The sequence below is a fragment of the Spermophilus citellus genome (genome assembly GCF_964194105.1).
Source record: "Spermophilus citellus genome assembly, chromosome: 2".
In the NCBI taxonomy this organism is placed as follows: Eukaryota; Metazoa; Chordata; class Mammalia; order Rodentia; family Sciuridae; genus Spermophilus; species Spermophilus citellus.
In genome coordinates this window covers 88,932,092-88,948,871 of record NC_138183.1, presented here as the reverse complement: position 1 = coordinate 88,948,871, position 16,780 = coordinate 88,932,092, and the positions used below count along the sequence as shown (strand labels likewise).

Below are 16,780 nucleotides of genomic sequence, written 5' to 3'. Positions count from 1 at the left end.
AGACATTTCCAACCTGCCAAAAACTTTTAGAACTTAGATCTTAGTTATACTAAAAGAATGTCCCCAGATACATAAAATCTCTTAAAGAATAAGTCTTCAGAAGCATAGATAATTTTTATAAACATTGAAAAATATGTGCTAAGTGCTTAAGGATTTCTTTCTGGTTTTCTTTGGTTTGTTTTGGTATTTTTTGTTTTGGCGGGGTGTTGTTTTGTCTTTTTGTTGTGTGGTACTGGGGATTGAACCCAGGGGCACTCTACCACTGAGCCACCTCCTCAGCCCTTGATATATTTTATTTGGGGACAGAGTCTTGTCCAGGCTGACCTTAAACTTTCAATCCTCCAGCCTCAGTCTCCTGAGTCACTGGGATTACAGGTATGTACCACCATGCCTGACTTGCTTAAGGATTTCTAACCTTAATTTTAAAATGTTAGATAAAATGATCATCAATGCATATTGTTTATTATGAATAAGCTCTACTCCCCTTTCACTTGTAATTTACAAATTACCAGCTGTATTTTCAAATGATACACTTGCACAGTCATTGGTTGTGTGCTCATGTGAAATGAAAATTACACATAGCTAAACTTTTTGTATATATGGTTGTACTGAAACAGAAATGGGAAATCTATTCCTGGGTAGTTTTTCCCACAAGCCTGGGAATAAAGAGGGGTAAGGGCCAGATGTGGTGGTGAATGCCTATAATCCCAGCAGTTTGTGAGGCTGAGGCAGGAGGATCATGAGTTCAAAGCCAGCTTCAGCAAAAGCAAGGTGCTAAGCAATTCAGTGAGTCCCTGTCTCTAAAAGAATAAAATAAAATAGGACTGGGGATGTGGCTCAGTGTTTGAGTGCCCCTGAGTTCAATCCCTGGTACCCACTCCCCCGCCAAAAAAAGAGGGGTAAGGGACTGATGGTGTTACAGAGGAAGACTGGAGAGGTAGCCAGATTGGTGGGGGTGGGGGGAGGGTTGTGGAGCATAGGAGAAGAGAATAAAGCAATCCGTAGAACAATGTAAGATGCTAGCAAATATGTCACTTTAGGGGCTGCCAATTTAATTTCCTCAGGGATCTATAAAAGGGTTGAAAAGGCAAAGTATAAATAAGGAAAGGTTCAAGTTCAATTTTTTTATAAACTTTTTAAACATTTTTTTAGTTGTTATTTGACACAATATCTTTATTTTATTTATTTATTATTATGTGGTGTTGAGGATTGAACCCAGCACCTTGCACGTGCTAGACAAGCACGCTACCACTGAGCCACAACCCCAGCCCTCAAGTTCAATTTCTTTAAAAGTAATCAATGAAGGCTAAACAAAACAGAGCTGTGAACCAAATTTGGACTGTGGATTTCCAGCTTGTGACTTCTGCAATAAAAAACAGATAACTATTTTGGATTCAAATCCTGCCTCACCACTTGTCAGCAGGGTGACTAAGGCTCAAATTCTTCATCAGTGGCAATCAGAATAGTCACTGCACCAGGTAGAGTGACCATATGTCAAGGTTGGCCTAGGAGAGTCCTGGCTTATAGAGTATTTTTAGAATGACCAAAAGTATATTATCAGTGTCATTTTCACTGTCAAAACTGTCCTAGTTATAGGGTCCTAGAGGGGAATCTCTTTAAAGTACTGACCATGGTGTAGAATGTAGTAGAAGCGCATATACACACACATACACACACAAGTGACAATAGCTTCATGCAAGATTAGCTCTGTGAAGACTTAAGAAGTGAGAGAGGTTTGTCTTCAGAGTTGTGCCATTCCCAGTGTCCTCCCAATGCCTCAAGGTCTCCTCCCAATGCCTCAACGTCACCCTGAGTTCAATCCCTGGTACCCACTCCCCCCCTCCCAAAAAAAAGAGGGATAAGGGACTGATGGCTTACAGAGGAAGACTGGAAAGGTAGCCAGATTGGCTGACAGGGTGGGGCATGGGAGAAGAGAATAAAGCAATCCATAGAACATTGTAAGATGCTAGCAAACGTGAGCTCTTCATGTTATTTTGCATATGTGCCCGGACCCTTTCCAGTGTCCTCAAAAGTCAGAGGTCCCTTGATCTACTCTGCTGCAAAGTTCAGCTGGCTCATCTTACATACTGACTCATTCAGGTATTGTTGGGTCCCTAAGGAAATTTATATATTGCCCTTCCTAAGGAAGATGAGATGAAAGTGGATTAAGGAAGGAGACTTTAGGCTGTTGGAAAGAGACATTTGAGCCAACATATATTTATGAATGACTGGAATGTAGCTCGGTGGCAGAGCACTTACCTAGAATGGATAAGAATATACCCATATATTCCATATATATGGAATATATATATTCCATATATGTGTATATTCCAAGCATAAAATGAATTGATTCATTGCTCTCCAGCCAAATAATATTCTGAAATGTTCTAAAACATAAATCATGGCATTTCTTCAAGATAGCCCCCCCCTTATCATGAAAATTAACACAAGACTAAGAATTTCAACTAACTACAAACTACAACCCATTAAGTTTTTTAGTCCAGTCATTCCAGTGACGTGTTGTTGCAAAATAAACCATTCCCAAAACTTAGTAGAGTAAAACAATTATGTGCTATGGCTGCTTGTGGTACTGGGGATTGTGAGCTCAGTAGTGTGGTGTTCTCTGTGGTCCCTCACCTGGTTACAGATCACAGCTGCAACTTAAGTCATTTGAAGGTGTCTTCTCTCACATGCCTGTTGTATGAGCTGGAAAAGCTGGAAGCTCCTTGAGCATCTGTCTTCAAATAGCCTCTCCACATGGAAAGACTGGGATTCCTGACAGCATGATGGTCTCAAGGTAGTTGGACTATTACATAGTCCCTGGATTCCCCCAAGAGTGAGTATTCTAAGAGAGTCAATGCAAGCTGCAGGTATCTTATGATTTGGCAGTAAGATGGCATCACTTCTGCCACATATCTTGGTCAGGATCAAGTCACAGGCCAGCCTAGAGTAAATATAGTGGTGGACTAGTCTCCACCTCTCAATGGGGAATGGCTTGGATATATATAGAGAGAGAAAGAACGGATGGTATCCATCTTAGGGATAAGCTACAAGGCCTTCCACCCATCTCTTTCCTCAATGTTAAGAATGGCATGGAGGACCTAAATTTTGAAATACTGATATCATACAAATATTATCTGTTCATTTTTCTTAGAAGTAAGTAAATAAAAAATAAATGAATCACTCCTGTCACCCAAAGAAAATCACTCCCAGGTTAGTTATGGGTAAAATTAATATTTACTTGACAGGGAAGCATGCAGAGATAATTGTTTCACTCTCCCTCTTTTTAATACCAACTTAGTACAGGAAATCATTCACTGTTACTCAGCTTGGTTAGGCAGGCAAGGAGCCAGCCCCCAGATGTCAGGACAGATATAGGGGCTTAGCAATTGAATGGGTTAGAGGAGACAAATGATTTGAGCAGATGCCACATTGAAGTTGTGAGAGGGAACATCTGCCGTTCTATTTGCTAAGGTATTTGGTAATCAGGAAGACAGTGTAGATGCACAAATAGAGCCACCTGTATTGAGATTCAGAGCATGAACACTGATGTGGATGTTTTGTAGCTAATTAGATGTGGAGTGTTACATTGTGTCTCTAATTTTACAGAATGAAAGCAGAATGTTCCTCTCCATCACAGTTTACTCTCAATTTTCAAGGAGAAAGTGCAGTCTCATTTCTCATTCATTCTAAATGAGCAAGAATGAACCACAACAACCATACCTCAGTTCCTTGTTATATAGCCCAAATGTCCAGGCTTCAGTAGTTCTACATAGCATAATAAAGTCCCATTTCTTTATGTTCAAAAATTATAGCACCTTAAGTTCCCACCTACTTTGCCCTAGGAAATCCAGTTCTTCTACCAGCTTATTCTTTACCAGTGTTTCTGGGACACCCTCCCCCCACCATGGAATTGCTTCACAGCCATTATACTCTTCATGGCTGATCCCAACCTCAGCCACCGGGGAGCTCTGGCTGCTGGTGGGGAAGTCCCCTAGAGTCCTTGGGGACTTGATTCTTCCCATCTACTATTTTCCACTCTCCCTTTCTGTACCCCAAATGTGCACTTTCCCTGACTTTTTCTCAGCCAATGCAGAAACCAAGCCATAACATTTAAAGGGAGTATTATGAGGAAGGGGACTTGGAGTTAACAAAGAAGAATTTTAACAATAAAGGGGAAATGAATAGCAGATGTGGTTCTGCAGCATTCACAGAGTCCCCCTTGCAGGTCTCTTGTCTTCCGGATCATTCACATTCCTTAAGCAAAGACTAGCTTACCTTCCCCTTAGAGGAATGCTCAAATAGCTTTTCTGTTTGAGGCTAAAGGCATCAAGAAAGGAGACTTTCCCCTATCTCACCTTTTTCCAGTCCAAGACTTGCCTCCCAAAACTTTTTCTGGTCGTGGATCCTGTTTCCTTTCAAGACTGATTGACAGTAGCAATGTCCTTCAACAAGACAGTATTCCCAGAAAATGCTATTTGGTCCTCTATATCATTGTGAAATCCAGGTCTGGTGTGACCAAATGCAGTTCTTAGCCTTTCCTTCAGCATAAACACCTTGCAAATAGCTCAGCTCATGACTCTCGTGAGCAGCAGCTTTAATATTCACACACATACACACACACACATACACACACACACACACACACACACACACACACACCTCCCAAGAATAAGCCAAAAGCGCTGGTGTTTATGTGGTACTGGAAATGCTCTACCACTGAACTGCATCCCCAACCTTTTTTATTTCATTTTGAGACAAAGTCTCACTAAGTTACTGAGACTGGCCTTAAACTTATGATCCTCCCGCCTCAGCTTCCTGAGTCACTGGGGTCATAGGCATGTGCCACTCTGTCCAGCTTTCGCAGCATTTTTCTGAAAACTAAGAAAGTTACCTTAAAAAACACACATCTGTCAAATACAGGTCGGCTTTGGATTGTTACTTCTTGTTCACCTGACTCGACTCCCAAATACCTACATTGACAGTTACATCTCCTTGGCTTTCACTCTTTCTCTCATTTTTATTCTCACTTATTTTCCTTCCTTGTTTATAGACAGTTCTGTCTACTAACTGAAAAAAATACTAACTGGGCAGATAATTATTTAAACAGGCTCATGCCTCACCATAAATTCCTGGCTCTTGAAATTCACAAAGAAATAGGCTAGGATAGTAGGCATATTAGAGATAACTGGAAGACAAGAGACTCACCCTCCAATGCCTTGGCAGTATGTGTTTTAGTCATCTTTCATCACTGTGACAAAATACCTGAGATAATCAACTTATGAAGTTTTACATAGTTCTTCATGGTGGGAGTACATGGTGGAAGAGGCTACTAACCTTATGGCAGCCAGAAGCAAAGAAGAGACTGTGACAGTAAGTAAACCTGCACTGACATATAATTGCTGACTAAAGTCTGTAGTTTACATAGTTTACATTGGTGTTACACATTCTCTGGGTCTTGGCCAATTATAATGACATATATCCACAAAGCACTGTATAGAATAGTTTCACTGAAAATCCCCTGTGCTCCTTTCAAACCCTGACAACACAACTGGTCATTTTACTTTCTCCATAGTTTTACCTTTTTCCAGAGTGTCACATAGTTGGAATCCTATAGTGTGCATCCTTTTTGGCTTCTTTGGGTGCATTTGGCTTCTCTGTGTTTTTCCATGGCTTCATTGTTCATTTCTTTTTAGTACCAAGTAGCATACTATATAGATGTACTGCACTTGTTTTTACCCATTCCCCTACTCTGGGACATCTTGATTACTAATCAAGTTTTGACAACTATAAGTAAAGCTGATATAAATATCCTCATGTGGTTTTGTGTGGACATAGTTTTCAACTCATCTGGGTAAATACCAAGGAGTGTGATTGTCACATCTTACACATCTTATAGTAGAGTATGTTAGGGCTTTTGTTGTTGTTGTTGTTTCTTTGTTTTTAAGGAACTGCCAAATTGCCAACAATAATGAATGAGCATCCCTGTTATTTCATATTCTCATCAGCATTTGGTGTTGCCAGTGTTCTGAATTTTCACCACTCCTTCTTTGAAATAGATTCTTGCCATTCTAAGATACATAATGGTACCTAATTTTTGTTTTAATTCGTGACTCCTAACAATAAATAACGTTCAGTATCTTTTCATATGCTTATTTACCATCTGTACATCTTCTTTGGTGAGGTCTGTTCAGGTCTTTTGTCCATTTTTTAATTGGATTTTGTGTTTTCTTCTTGTTAAGTTGAAGATTCTTTTTAAGTGATATTAATAAGTATCTTCTTGAAAATTCTCATTCTGATTGATACATTTATCCATAATGCTCTGATACAACAGTATGAATCATAAATTGGGGCAGGTGTCAGGAATGGGGAATGAATAGAAAAAGAAGAATTCAATTTATTAAGTTCCTCCTTTGTTTTTATACAAACTAGGCATCTATTCACAAAGCTGGAAATAACAAACAGATTCTGACATCTATTATCAAAACTAAATGGCCAGGGACTCTGAACTTAAAGTAGGGCTCTGCTGGATAATTATGATAATCTGCTCCCAAAAGGAAGGGGACCCAGCTTTCTAACTTCTTATCTACCTTCACAAAAGAAAGAAATAAAAGACAGTGCATTTTTTTGAACATTTAGTAATACCAAGGTAAGTTGATTCAGACAAACAACATTGCAAGATGTCTAAGCCTGTTGATTTATGGCTATTTGTAAGGCATGTAGGTAGTAGGTAGTATATGTGTGAAAAAAGAACCCTAACATTTGTCCAGTAAAACTTCAGCAATTTGTTCTGTAAAATATCAAAAAGCTGATTGTGTCTAGAGCTTCCCTATTACCATGGAGAGTTGACAGCCACCACATTCCTGTTGCAGAATGATGTGCTCCATTTCAGGATGGAGTCTGCAGATCTGTGGCCTTCTTGGAGATGTCCCCATTGTCCCACCAACTGAGAGAGCAATCCATCAGAATGTACAGCTTACAGGGAAATAGATGCGAAAGCTCATTTCCTGAGAACGCTTGCCTCAAACTTCCCCAGGTCTTTCTTAAAGCAAAAACCAAGGCCAAACCACTTCCATTGTTTCCAATATCTCAAATCTCCTGGTTGCCAAAACCCAAGCACCGTCCAACAAAAAAGTAAGTCAAAAAGCCAAGCAGAGCATGCCTTTCCTGAGTCTCCCCATTAATCTCATGGTCTAAGTCACCAGAGACCAAATTCAGTCTTTAACAGAGCCATGTTTTGTTTTTATTTTTGTTTTTAATCAAAAGAGACAATCACTTTGGACAGTTCCTAGACAGTTTCTTATAGAGTAAAACATACACCTACCACATAACCAAGCAATTGTACACTTCAATATTTACTCAAGAGAAAGGAAAACAAACACCTGCACAAAATCTTACATATAAACATTCATGGCAACTCTGTTCAAAATAGCCAAAAACAGAAACAATTAACATGCGTACCCACAGAAGACTAGATAACTGTAGTAAGCCCATTCAACGAATTACATCTGAACAATAAAAAGAAACAAACTATTGGTATGTGCAGGAATATGAATGAACTTCAAGAATATTATACTAAGTGAAAGAAGCCAGACCTGAAAGAATATATACCATACGATTCCACTTATGCAAAGTACAAAAACAGACAAAACTAATTTATGGTGATAATGATCCAAATCATAGTTGCTTTTCCGGACAGGGATCAACTGGGGCAAGGGATAAGGAAACTTTCTGGGCTAAAGAAAACATTCTGTATTTCGGTGGGGATGATGATGATATGGGAAAACACATTCGTCTTAACTTAGAAAACTGTACACTTAAAATCTGTACATTATGTTGTATATAATTTTTGAAAATAGTTTTTGGGGAAGTAAAAAAGAAAGAAAAGAGGAATCCCCATACAGGCAAAAAGAAAGCAGTGGTGTATGGTTTCCATGGTGATTTAAGCTCCATATTGGGTCTATGTGTTCAAATAAATTTTTATTAGCATGGGATTATTGAAAATCATCATCAGCCAGATGACAGCAAAAAAGATGAAGAGACAGACCTTCCAGAAATAATGTTCCCCGTGATTTTTTAAAAGCGCATTTTTCAGTCATTATCTTGAGAGAAAACAAGCAGCTGGGTCTCCTAACAAAGAGGTTTAATAGGATCCTGGAAAAAGAGGGGAGAAATTGAGGTGAACAATGCCTGTTTCTGTGCCAGTCACACAAAACCAAGCCTCACAAGGTGAAGCCAATGTCCCCTCTCTGCCAGTAACATCATAAGAGGCATAACACTCGATAATGAGGGTCCCCTAATTATTGGCGTGATTGGAAGCATATTGTTCAAAACATTCTAAAACCTGAAATTGTAGCAGCAAATGCATTAAAGGCCCTCACCCTCGTCTGTGAAAATAGACGCAAATGCAAAAGGAAAGAAGATTCGCAGTCTTTGGGGTCCCAGTGTGCATTGTCCGTGCTCTCCCTCTTGATTCTTTCTGCCTCCCTTGCCATTTCAGATTCATCTGGTCTTGAGTTTCAGAGTTTCCATGTGATCTCCAGCCTAGTTTGTTCTTCTCTTACCTTCTCCCCAGTTTTACACAAAATCAGCAAAATACAAGTAATAGGTGATTTGTAAGGACATCATGGAACATCTGAAAAGCAAAAAGAGGGAGGTTTGGGTTTTGTTTAGCAGGTTTTTCTCCTCGCCTGAAACTACACACATATATGCTATTTAATTGTAAAATTCAGATGGTGGATGATGGAAAGAGGGAGTCCAGTAACAAAGAAGCACAGAGATGCCTTCTAAATTCTACTTAGACTAAATTAACTATGTGGGCAACAAAAAAAGGTGCTGCTTTTTCCTTAAACACATATATTAGCAGAGATGCAGGCTAAATAAATTCCGTTTTAGTGGGAAATGAATTATGTAAATGTAATTTATAGCATTAATTCAACTTGTAAATTTAATCCACTCAAACACAGAAAGGTTTCCGTGCAATGAATATTTCTGAGGTTGTTTAATATGTTAAAATAAATATTGAGCAGCTGACAGAAAAACATGTTCTTCGCCTCACAAAAGCTGTTTTGAAACAATAATTTAAGTGCCTACTGAATATTTACAATCATGTGTTTTAAACTCTTAGCTAAATGTTTTTCCTAAAATATGTCCAAGCAGCAGGCAGATTCTAATGACAAACATTTACGAGTTCAAAGCCAGTGTCAGCAACTTAGTGAGACACTGTCTTTAAAAAAAAAAAAAGTGTGGGGATGTAGCTGAGGGATAAATTTCCTCTGTGGTCAATCCCCCCAGTACAAAAAAAAAAAATGGACATGCCAAGAACACTTTAGGTTAAACTACTGCCATGAGATTTGGGAGAGAGAAGCACTTTTTTAAAAATAGGCCTATTTAAATATGTCATCTGGAAGCCTGCAGGAAACACACATAGGTGAGGAGTTTTATACCACCCCCAAAGCACTTGTCATTCACCATTCATGTGGCTAAAGCATTTTAATGGGAACAGGAGTGAACGATTTAGAAGTGATTTATTTAAGAATGTAAACAAGACTGTGCATTTTAAAAAACATAACAAAAGAGTGGGACAAAAATAACTCATTTTACTCTTTGGGGGAGAAGAAAACCTGAAGGATTTATTTGAAAGATTACTAGCTGGGAGATCAATTCATCCTAGTTTTGACTTGAATATGGAGACCACAATGTTTATCCGCCACCCTTCCCTGAATGTCCTTTTTCTGTGGCTTGTGTAGGATTATGAGACAAGAGCAGTTCACAGACTCCAGATTTTAACTAAGAAAGTCTTGTTGCTTTTTATATAGGAAATGATCACCCTTTCTCACATTCATAGTACCTAACCAGAAAGTTCCCTGAGGTAGAAAATGGAGGCCCCATGAATGGTTTCTACATGAATTTCCTCCTTCCTCAAGTTCCTGCTGTGCAGACCTCTCTTGAAGCACCAATTACCAACTCCTTAAAAGAGGCAGAGACTGTCTTATTCATTTATTCCCCACAGATTCTTGTCAGGACAGGTAGGTTCATAGTGGGCATTGGTGAATTAAATCCATCTTCTCCCTCCAAACCTTTAGTATTGAATTATGCCCACTGCTTTATTCTCAAATGCCTTTGATCTCTAGGACCTATAGAGAAGGAAAAGGAAGACTTGGTAAGATATCTGTGCTTTAAAAAGGTGTCTACTGGGAATACAGTCACCCCTCTTATCCAGGGTTTTGCTTTCCACAGTTTTAGTTAACCTCAGTCAATCATGGTCTGAAAATATAAAATGGAAAATTCCAGAAATAAGCAATTCATAAGTTTTAAATTATACACCATTCTGATTAGTATAATGATGTCTCATGGTATTCCATTCCCTTCTGTCTGAGTCATGAATCATCCCTTTGTCCAGTGCATTTGCATTGTATCTGCTACTTTCTGATTAGCTATTGAGTAGCAAGCACAGTTATTAGATCTGTGGCAGTGTCCCAGTGCTTATGTTCAAGTAACCATTATTTTAGTTAATAATGGCTCCAAGGCACAAACTTTTAGGACATTGTTATTATAGTTGTTTTAATACTAATTACTGTGCTTAATTTATAAATTAAATGTTATCACAGGTACTTATGTATAGGAAATACATTGTATAGAGAGAGTTCAGTACAGTATGTGGTTTCAGGAATCTTTGGGAATGTATCCCAAAGATAGTATACAACTTCTAGCCCCCACTCTGGATTTTCTTGCAAAGATGCATGATGTGTAACAGGAGCAAGAACAGACACAGAAACTTGATAGATAAAGACATCTCACAGAGCTCATTATATTTGAAGAATCTATTGGAGGATCCCTGGATGTGGGTAAGCCAGGAAAGACAGAAATAAAAAGAAAAGATCTTGATAAAGACTAAAAGATTCTTTTTTAATATTTATTTTTTAGTTGTAATTGGACACAATACCTTTATTTATTTATTTTTATGTGGTGCTGAGGATCAAACTCAGGGCCTTACACACGCTAGGCGAGCGCTCTACCACTGAGCCAACAACCCCAGCCCCAAGACCAAAAGACTCTTAAAGCAAGAGTTGATTTTTTTCAAGTGACACATCTATTACATATTAAAATCAAAGATTTTTTTCTTAAGATCTACTATCTTGAAATTTTAATAGAACTAATTGAAAAAAAACATGATTTAACATAAAAATTATCTCCATATATAGTGCTTTTTAAGAACATGTTATATGCAAAAAAGAAGCAACATTTATTGCCAAAGTCCTTTTTATTTTGAAATAGGATCTTGCTAAGTTGCCCAGGGTAACCTCAAACCTTCAATCCTCCTACATCAGCCTCCCTGGAAGGTGGGATTACAGGCATGACCATTGAATCTGCTAAAATTATAATTTTAAAAGATTTTTTTTAAAAAAGAGCTAACAATCTTAAAACCTAACTTGTGGTAGTTTTTAACTGGTCAATATATTGGTATTTGCAATATTTCAGTTTAATGCCCAGACTTTCATTCCTCCCAACTATCACTGTGTTTGCTCAGGTTGCATACTGAACAACTCTAGGGACATCATTCACATAAACTGCAATGTGAATTCTAGAATAGTGAAGGGTATAAGCTGCACAGGAACATACAGCCGCCCTCAGTCCCCTCACAGCAATTCTGAATTAGAATATTGTTCAGTCTCACACAATCAGCATTTAGTAAGCTAAGCACTTGGGACTCAAATTTTTCTAAATCCAAAAATTCCTTTGAGCATGAATCCTAGTTTCTGAATAGGTAATCAAGCTATTTTTTGGTGTATTAACACCAAAAAAAGTGTGCTTTTACTTTCACAGAAGCAAGCTTCACCATAGCCCTGATTGCTCTGCTGGAATCAGGGACATGAAGATGCTTGCTGCCAGTGGTGGAGGCGACTTCCATGCGTGAGCTTCCGGACAGACATGCATTTTCAAGGGGAAGAACAGATCTTGCAGCTTATCACTTTCCCTCCACCCAAATGCTGAGGCTGAAAAACACTAAATCTGCCTTTGTCCTGGGTATCCGAGGACAGATAATGTTCTGTTGAAAATGTTTCCAGTCTTTTGAACATGCATATTTGTGTGTGTTTAGAAAACAACTCTGCAGCGAATCATATAAATAATAGAGCAGTGCAGTATATGTCTCCCAGAGAGCTCAGGAAGCGTGGAAGGTATTATCTCATTAGGGCTGACGGCTGCCTCAGTGATGCAATGGAGTAGTAACCTCAGTTGAACTGTTATGTGCTTTAGCTACCAGAGGAAAGGGACAAATTTAAATTCTCCACGGAAGCTGTGGCTGAAATACGATACTGTGAGTTGAGCTGGCCAAGTCCTTGCAACCAGGACTCCTGCCCAGCATGCAGGAGACAACAGCAACTGGCAAGGGCAAGACCAAAGCACTCAGGAACTGGTCAGAAATCACCTGGACAGCATCTTTGAGTTTGGGTGGGCTGGCTGGGAATGGAAGGGCAGAGCAGGTAGGAATGACTCAGGTGGTTGGCAGAGCCACAGTGACCAGACTCCTCTTCTGGTCCCAGAGTATAATTGAGCCTTGTGCCCTGCCCACATCACCTGTCCCATGCTGGGCAGTGGCTTCCAACACCAGCACGTGCACTCCCTCCCTTCAGCCTTCCTCTGGCTCTTGGAACCAGCTCGGTCTCTTAATAACAGGCTGGAAATGCCATGGAATTAACACCCTCCGGAGCAATTGTAAACACCCAGCTCTCTTGGCACATGGCATCACCCCCCTGCCTTCAGCTCCAGCTGTCCACAAAGGAAACTCACTTGAAAACATACTATTCTCTGTCTGCCTTCCCTTCCCTCCCTTACTTCCCCACTCCTCTACCTATATTTCCTTCAGCAACTTATAGCAGCATGTGCTTCTGGAGGACCCAAATTAAGATAATGACCCATCCAAGAAAAAAAGAAAGAAATCTTTGAAGCCACAGATGTCCCTTTCCGGATTACACCTGCCACTTCTATTAGTCCCACTGAGGCAGAGACCTCCTGGGTAGACTCTCTGGGCGTAAGGTGTCCACAAACTCCTACCAGGCAGTAGACGTGATAAACAGCAAATAGTGTTGTTTATGACTGTGATTTATTACACCAATAGCATACAAAGCAGAATCAACAAAGGGAAAGAGTACAGGGGACAAAGTAAGGGAAAAGGGCACAAGCTTCTGAAAGTCCTCACCCAGTGGAGCCACACAAGATGCACCTATTTTTTTCCAGCAATGGGTTGTGCCACCACAGGACCGTGTGCACATGCTCACAGACCAGACATGCCTGAGAGTCTGTTCTGGGGGTGCTCCACACAGTCTCTCGGACATCCACAGCACACTGAAGAACGTACCCTTTGTTGTGTTTCTCGTTCCCTGTTTCACCTCCCATCCCACACCTTATTTCCTCAGATCATTCCCCAGTAACTGCTAACACCATCCACATGAGAGACAGTTAAGGGAAAAAAAAATCCAGGGCTCCTTAATGCCAAATCTAAGAAACCTGTTCCATTTTATCAACTGGAAAGCATTTCACCTAAAAATACTTCCCTGAAATATATTTAGATATCTCCTACTCATCCTTTCTTTCCAGGCTTGACTAACAAATGCCAGCATTCTGGCTTCTGGTATGTGCTTATGAACAAGGTGCACTGCCTTGAGGTTAAGTGCATGAGATGCCAGATTCTAAATCCTGCCCCATGCAGCCTCTCAGAATCATCTGAGAACTACAGAGGGGCTGCCACAGAGCATGCACTGAACATATGGGAGGTTCTGCTATTATTTGAGTAAGAGGTTCCATTCCAAGCTGGGGGAGGGAGTGTGGAGTCTATCTAAAATGTCACCCACCTCCACAACTTCCTCCTTTCAAGTGCTGCAGGATGAGAAGTCAAGAAAATGCTGTCCTGAAACCATCTTTGGTCTTTTAAAGTGCCGTGGAGAGAGGATGCTCTGCTTCCTTTTCTACATACCACCTCGGCTGAAAGAGACCTGGATGACACTGTAAATATCAAGTGCTGCTTAATGTGCTGGCTAATGGCAAAGCTCACAACCTGAGAGGGCAGAGAGACCACAAGGAGCTAGTTGCCCAGCTCGTGCTAATCCTCTTCACTTTGTTTATATCTTTAAGGTCTGCTGTTAGCCCCTGCCAATGGTAATGCAAAAACTCTCCAGCGAAAAGAGGATGCTTAAAAAGTGACGGCAAGCCAAGCTTGGTGTTACACACCTGTCATGCCAGTGGCTCAGGAGGCTGACACAGGAGGATTGCAAGTTCAAAGCCAGTTTGGGACACTTAGCAAGACCCTGTCTCTAAGTAAAATTTTGAAAGGGTTGGGGGTGTAACTCAGTGGTAGAGTGCTTACTACCATGCATGAGGCCCTGGGTTCAATCCTCAATACCACATGAAACAGAACAAAATTCATGACAAGATAGACTCTGTATAGAACAGTCAAAAGAGCATGGGGGGAGGGGGTTAGAAAGACCTTGACTAAAATCTTGGTTTTGCCCGTTAGTAACTGTTTCCTCTGGCAAATTTATTCTCCAAAGTGGAAATGCCACTGCCTTCTTCACGGGTTGTAGCTACAATTATAGACAGCAATAAAAAGGACTTTTCTCAGCACCTGGTACAAGGGATTGCTTTTATGACAGATAACCCGACAACTTAGTATTACTTATTTTCAATCTCTTCTGCCTTGGCCCTTCTAGAAATGTTACTAAGAAGAAACAAAACCATCTGATTAGACTTTCTTTCTTTTTATCCTTCTTCCTTTGTCTATTTAAGATTTCAACTAATGGGAAAGTAGCCAAAAGGATGTAGAATAGAAAAGAAAAGAAAACAAGAGGTCTCAATTATCCACAAATTAAATGTGCTCTTCTAAGTGAGCTGAACTTTGTGCAGCATCAAGTAGACAGATACTCAAAATGAAAAATATGCTTTATTTGTGAATCTCATCAAATCTTCAATTAGAGGCAGTTTTAGGATCAAGCAATTTCACTGGCACATGAAGGAAGACTTATAATTAAGTATTATGCCCAAGTTAACCCTTTGGAACTACCCAGATGTAAGAAATCTGGGTGGCCAACTGCTGATATGAGCCAGTAGCTGTTTTCCCCTTCTTCCATAGCAATTGAATTTCTTGCTGAACATATGATATCCCAAAATAAAGACTATATTTCTTACCCTCCCTTGAAGATAAATGTAGTTAAGTTCTGGGCAAGGAAATACAAGAAGTGGTATATGCAACCTAACAGAAGAGTCCTTATAGGGAAGCCTCTCTGCTGGCTGGAATGTGGACATAATGGCTTGAACTGGAACAGCCATCTTGACCCATGGATGGCTGTACTAGACGGGGGATGAATATGGAACACCATGGAGAAGGAACACAATATTTCCTGGTATTATGAATAATCACACCAACCGTGGACCATTTATTCAGACTTTCACATGAGAAAAATTAACTTCTATCTTTTTTCATCCACTTATTATTTTGTATTTTCTGTCCCTCACAACTGATTATAATCCTAACTAATTCCGTCTGGATGTCACAGATACAGAATTGGCTATGAAATGTTGAATTTCTTGAATGTGTTGTATGCATCCAAACTGAGCATTAAGATACATTAGCTTGGGCTGGGGATGTGGCTCAAGCGGTAGCGCGCTCGCCTGGCATGCGTGCGGCCCGGGTTCGATCCTCAGCACCACATACAAACAAAGATGTTGTGTCCACTGAGAACTAAAAAATAAATATTAAAAAATAAATTCTCTCTCTCTCTCTCTCTCCCCCACTCTCTCTAAAAAAAAAAAAAAAAATACATTAGCTTGATTTCCTGTGTTTGTTGGTTCTACTATTAGCAGAAGTTTCACTTTCTGAAGCAACAGAAACTATGTTGGTTATCACTTGAATAAAATTTGCTTTGTATCTATAAATATCTCATTTATCTTCCCATTTGATTCTTGGGAGATGTGGATATTTAGTGGGTCTTTTTCCCTTGTTGTACATAGATGCTTTTCTTCGGCAAATATGACCATCTTTTCCAACAAATAAAAATCCTCAGAAGGGGCTGGGGATGTGGCTCAAGCAATAGCGTGCTCACCTGGCATGCGTGCAGCCCAGGTTCGATCCTCAGCACCACATACAAAGATGTTGTGTCCGCCGATAACTAAAAAATAAATATTAAAATTCTCTCTCTCTCCCCCTCTCTCACTCTCTCTTAAAAAAAAAAAAAACCTATTAAAAACAATCCTCAAAAGATATTTCCAGCTTTGTAAAGTGAAGATAGGGGTGGGAGTGGATAGTTTATCTCTCTGTAGCCACCCAGTAACTCAATCCTCAAATGTTTTTCATTTGAATCAGGCCTCCACTGTCTCATTCCTGCCCTTCTTTGTTTTTTGTTTTTGTTTTGTTTGTTTGTTTGTTTTGTGGTTTTTGTTTTTGCTGGTTTGCAACAGGCACAGTTATCTGATAACACTAAGAAAAACTAAGAATGCTTACCTCCCTTCCTGCTTTCTTTCTTGTTTCCTTCCTTTCTTTCTTTCATTTTTTTTTCTATAAAGACTTTCAGTGATATACCCCTTTGAAAGACTAAGGAATTAATGAACTTTTGGGAAGAAGAAGATTCAAACACATCAAGCAAAATCTTTCAGGGTTCATGGACCCCAGGGAGATTTGTTAGGAACCATAGGTTAAAAACCTAGGCCTTTGAGTTTAGGCAGAGTTGGATGCTGCCTAGTTTGAAGGCAGCCTCAAGCTCCAGCAGTAAATAATTATCCACCATTT

General features: G+C 39.7%; 1 long non-coding RNA gene across 2 annotated transcripts in view; it reads right to left on the bottom strand.

The window, feature by feature from the left end:
- LOC308633679 overlaps nt 1-16,780 on the bottom strand; it is a 161,161-nt gene that overhangs the window by 14,335 nt on the left and 130,046 nt on the right. For both annotated transcript variants that reach the window (XR_014018839.1, XR_014018840.1), the window contains exon 2: nt 8,382-8,635. This is a non-coding gene — a long non-coding RNA (uncharacterized lncRNA). The remainder of the gene's footprint in view (nt 1-8,381; nt 8,636-16,780) is intronic.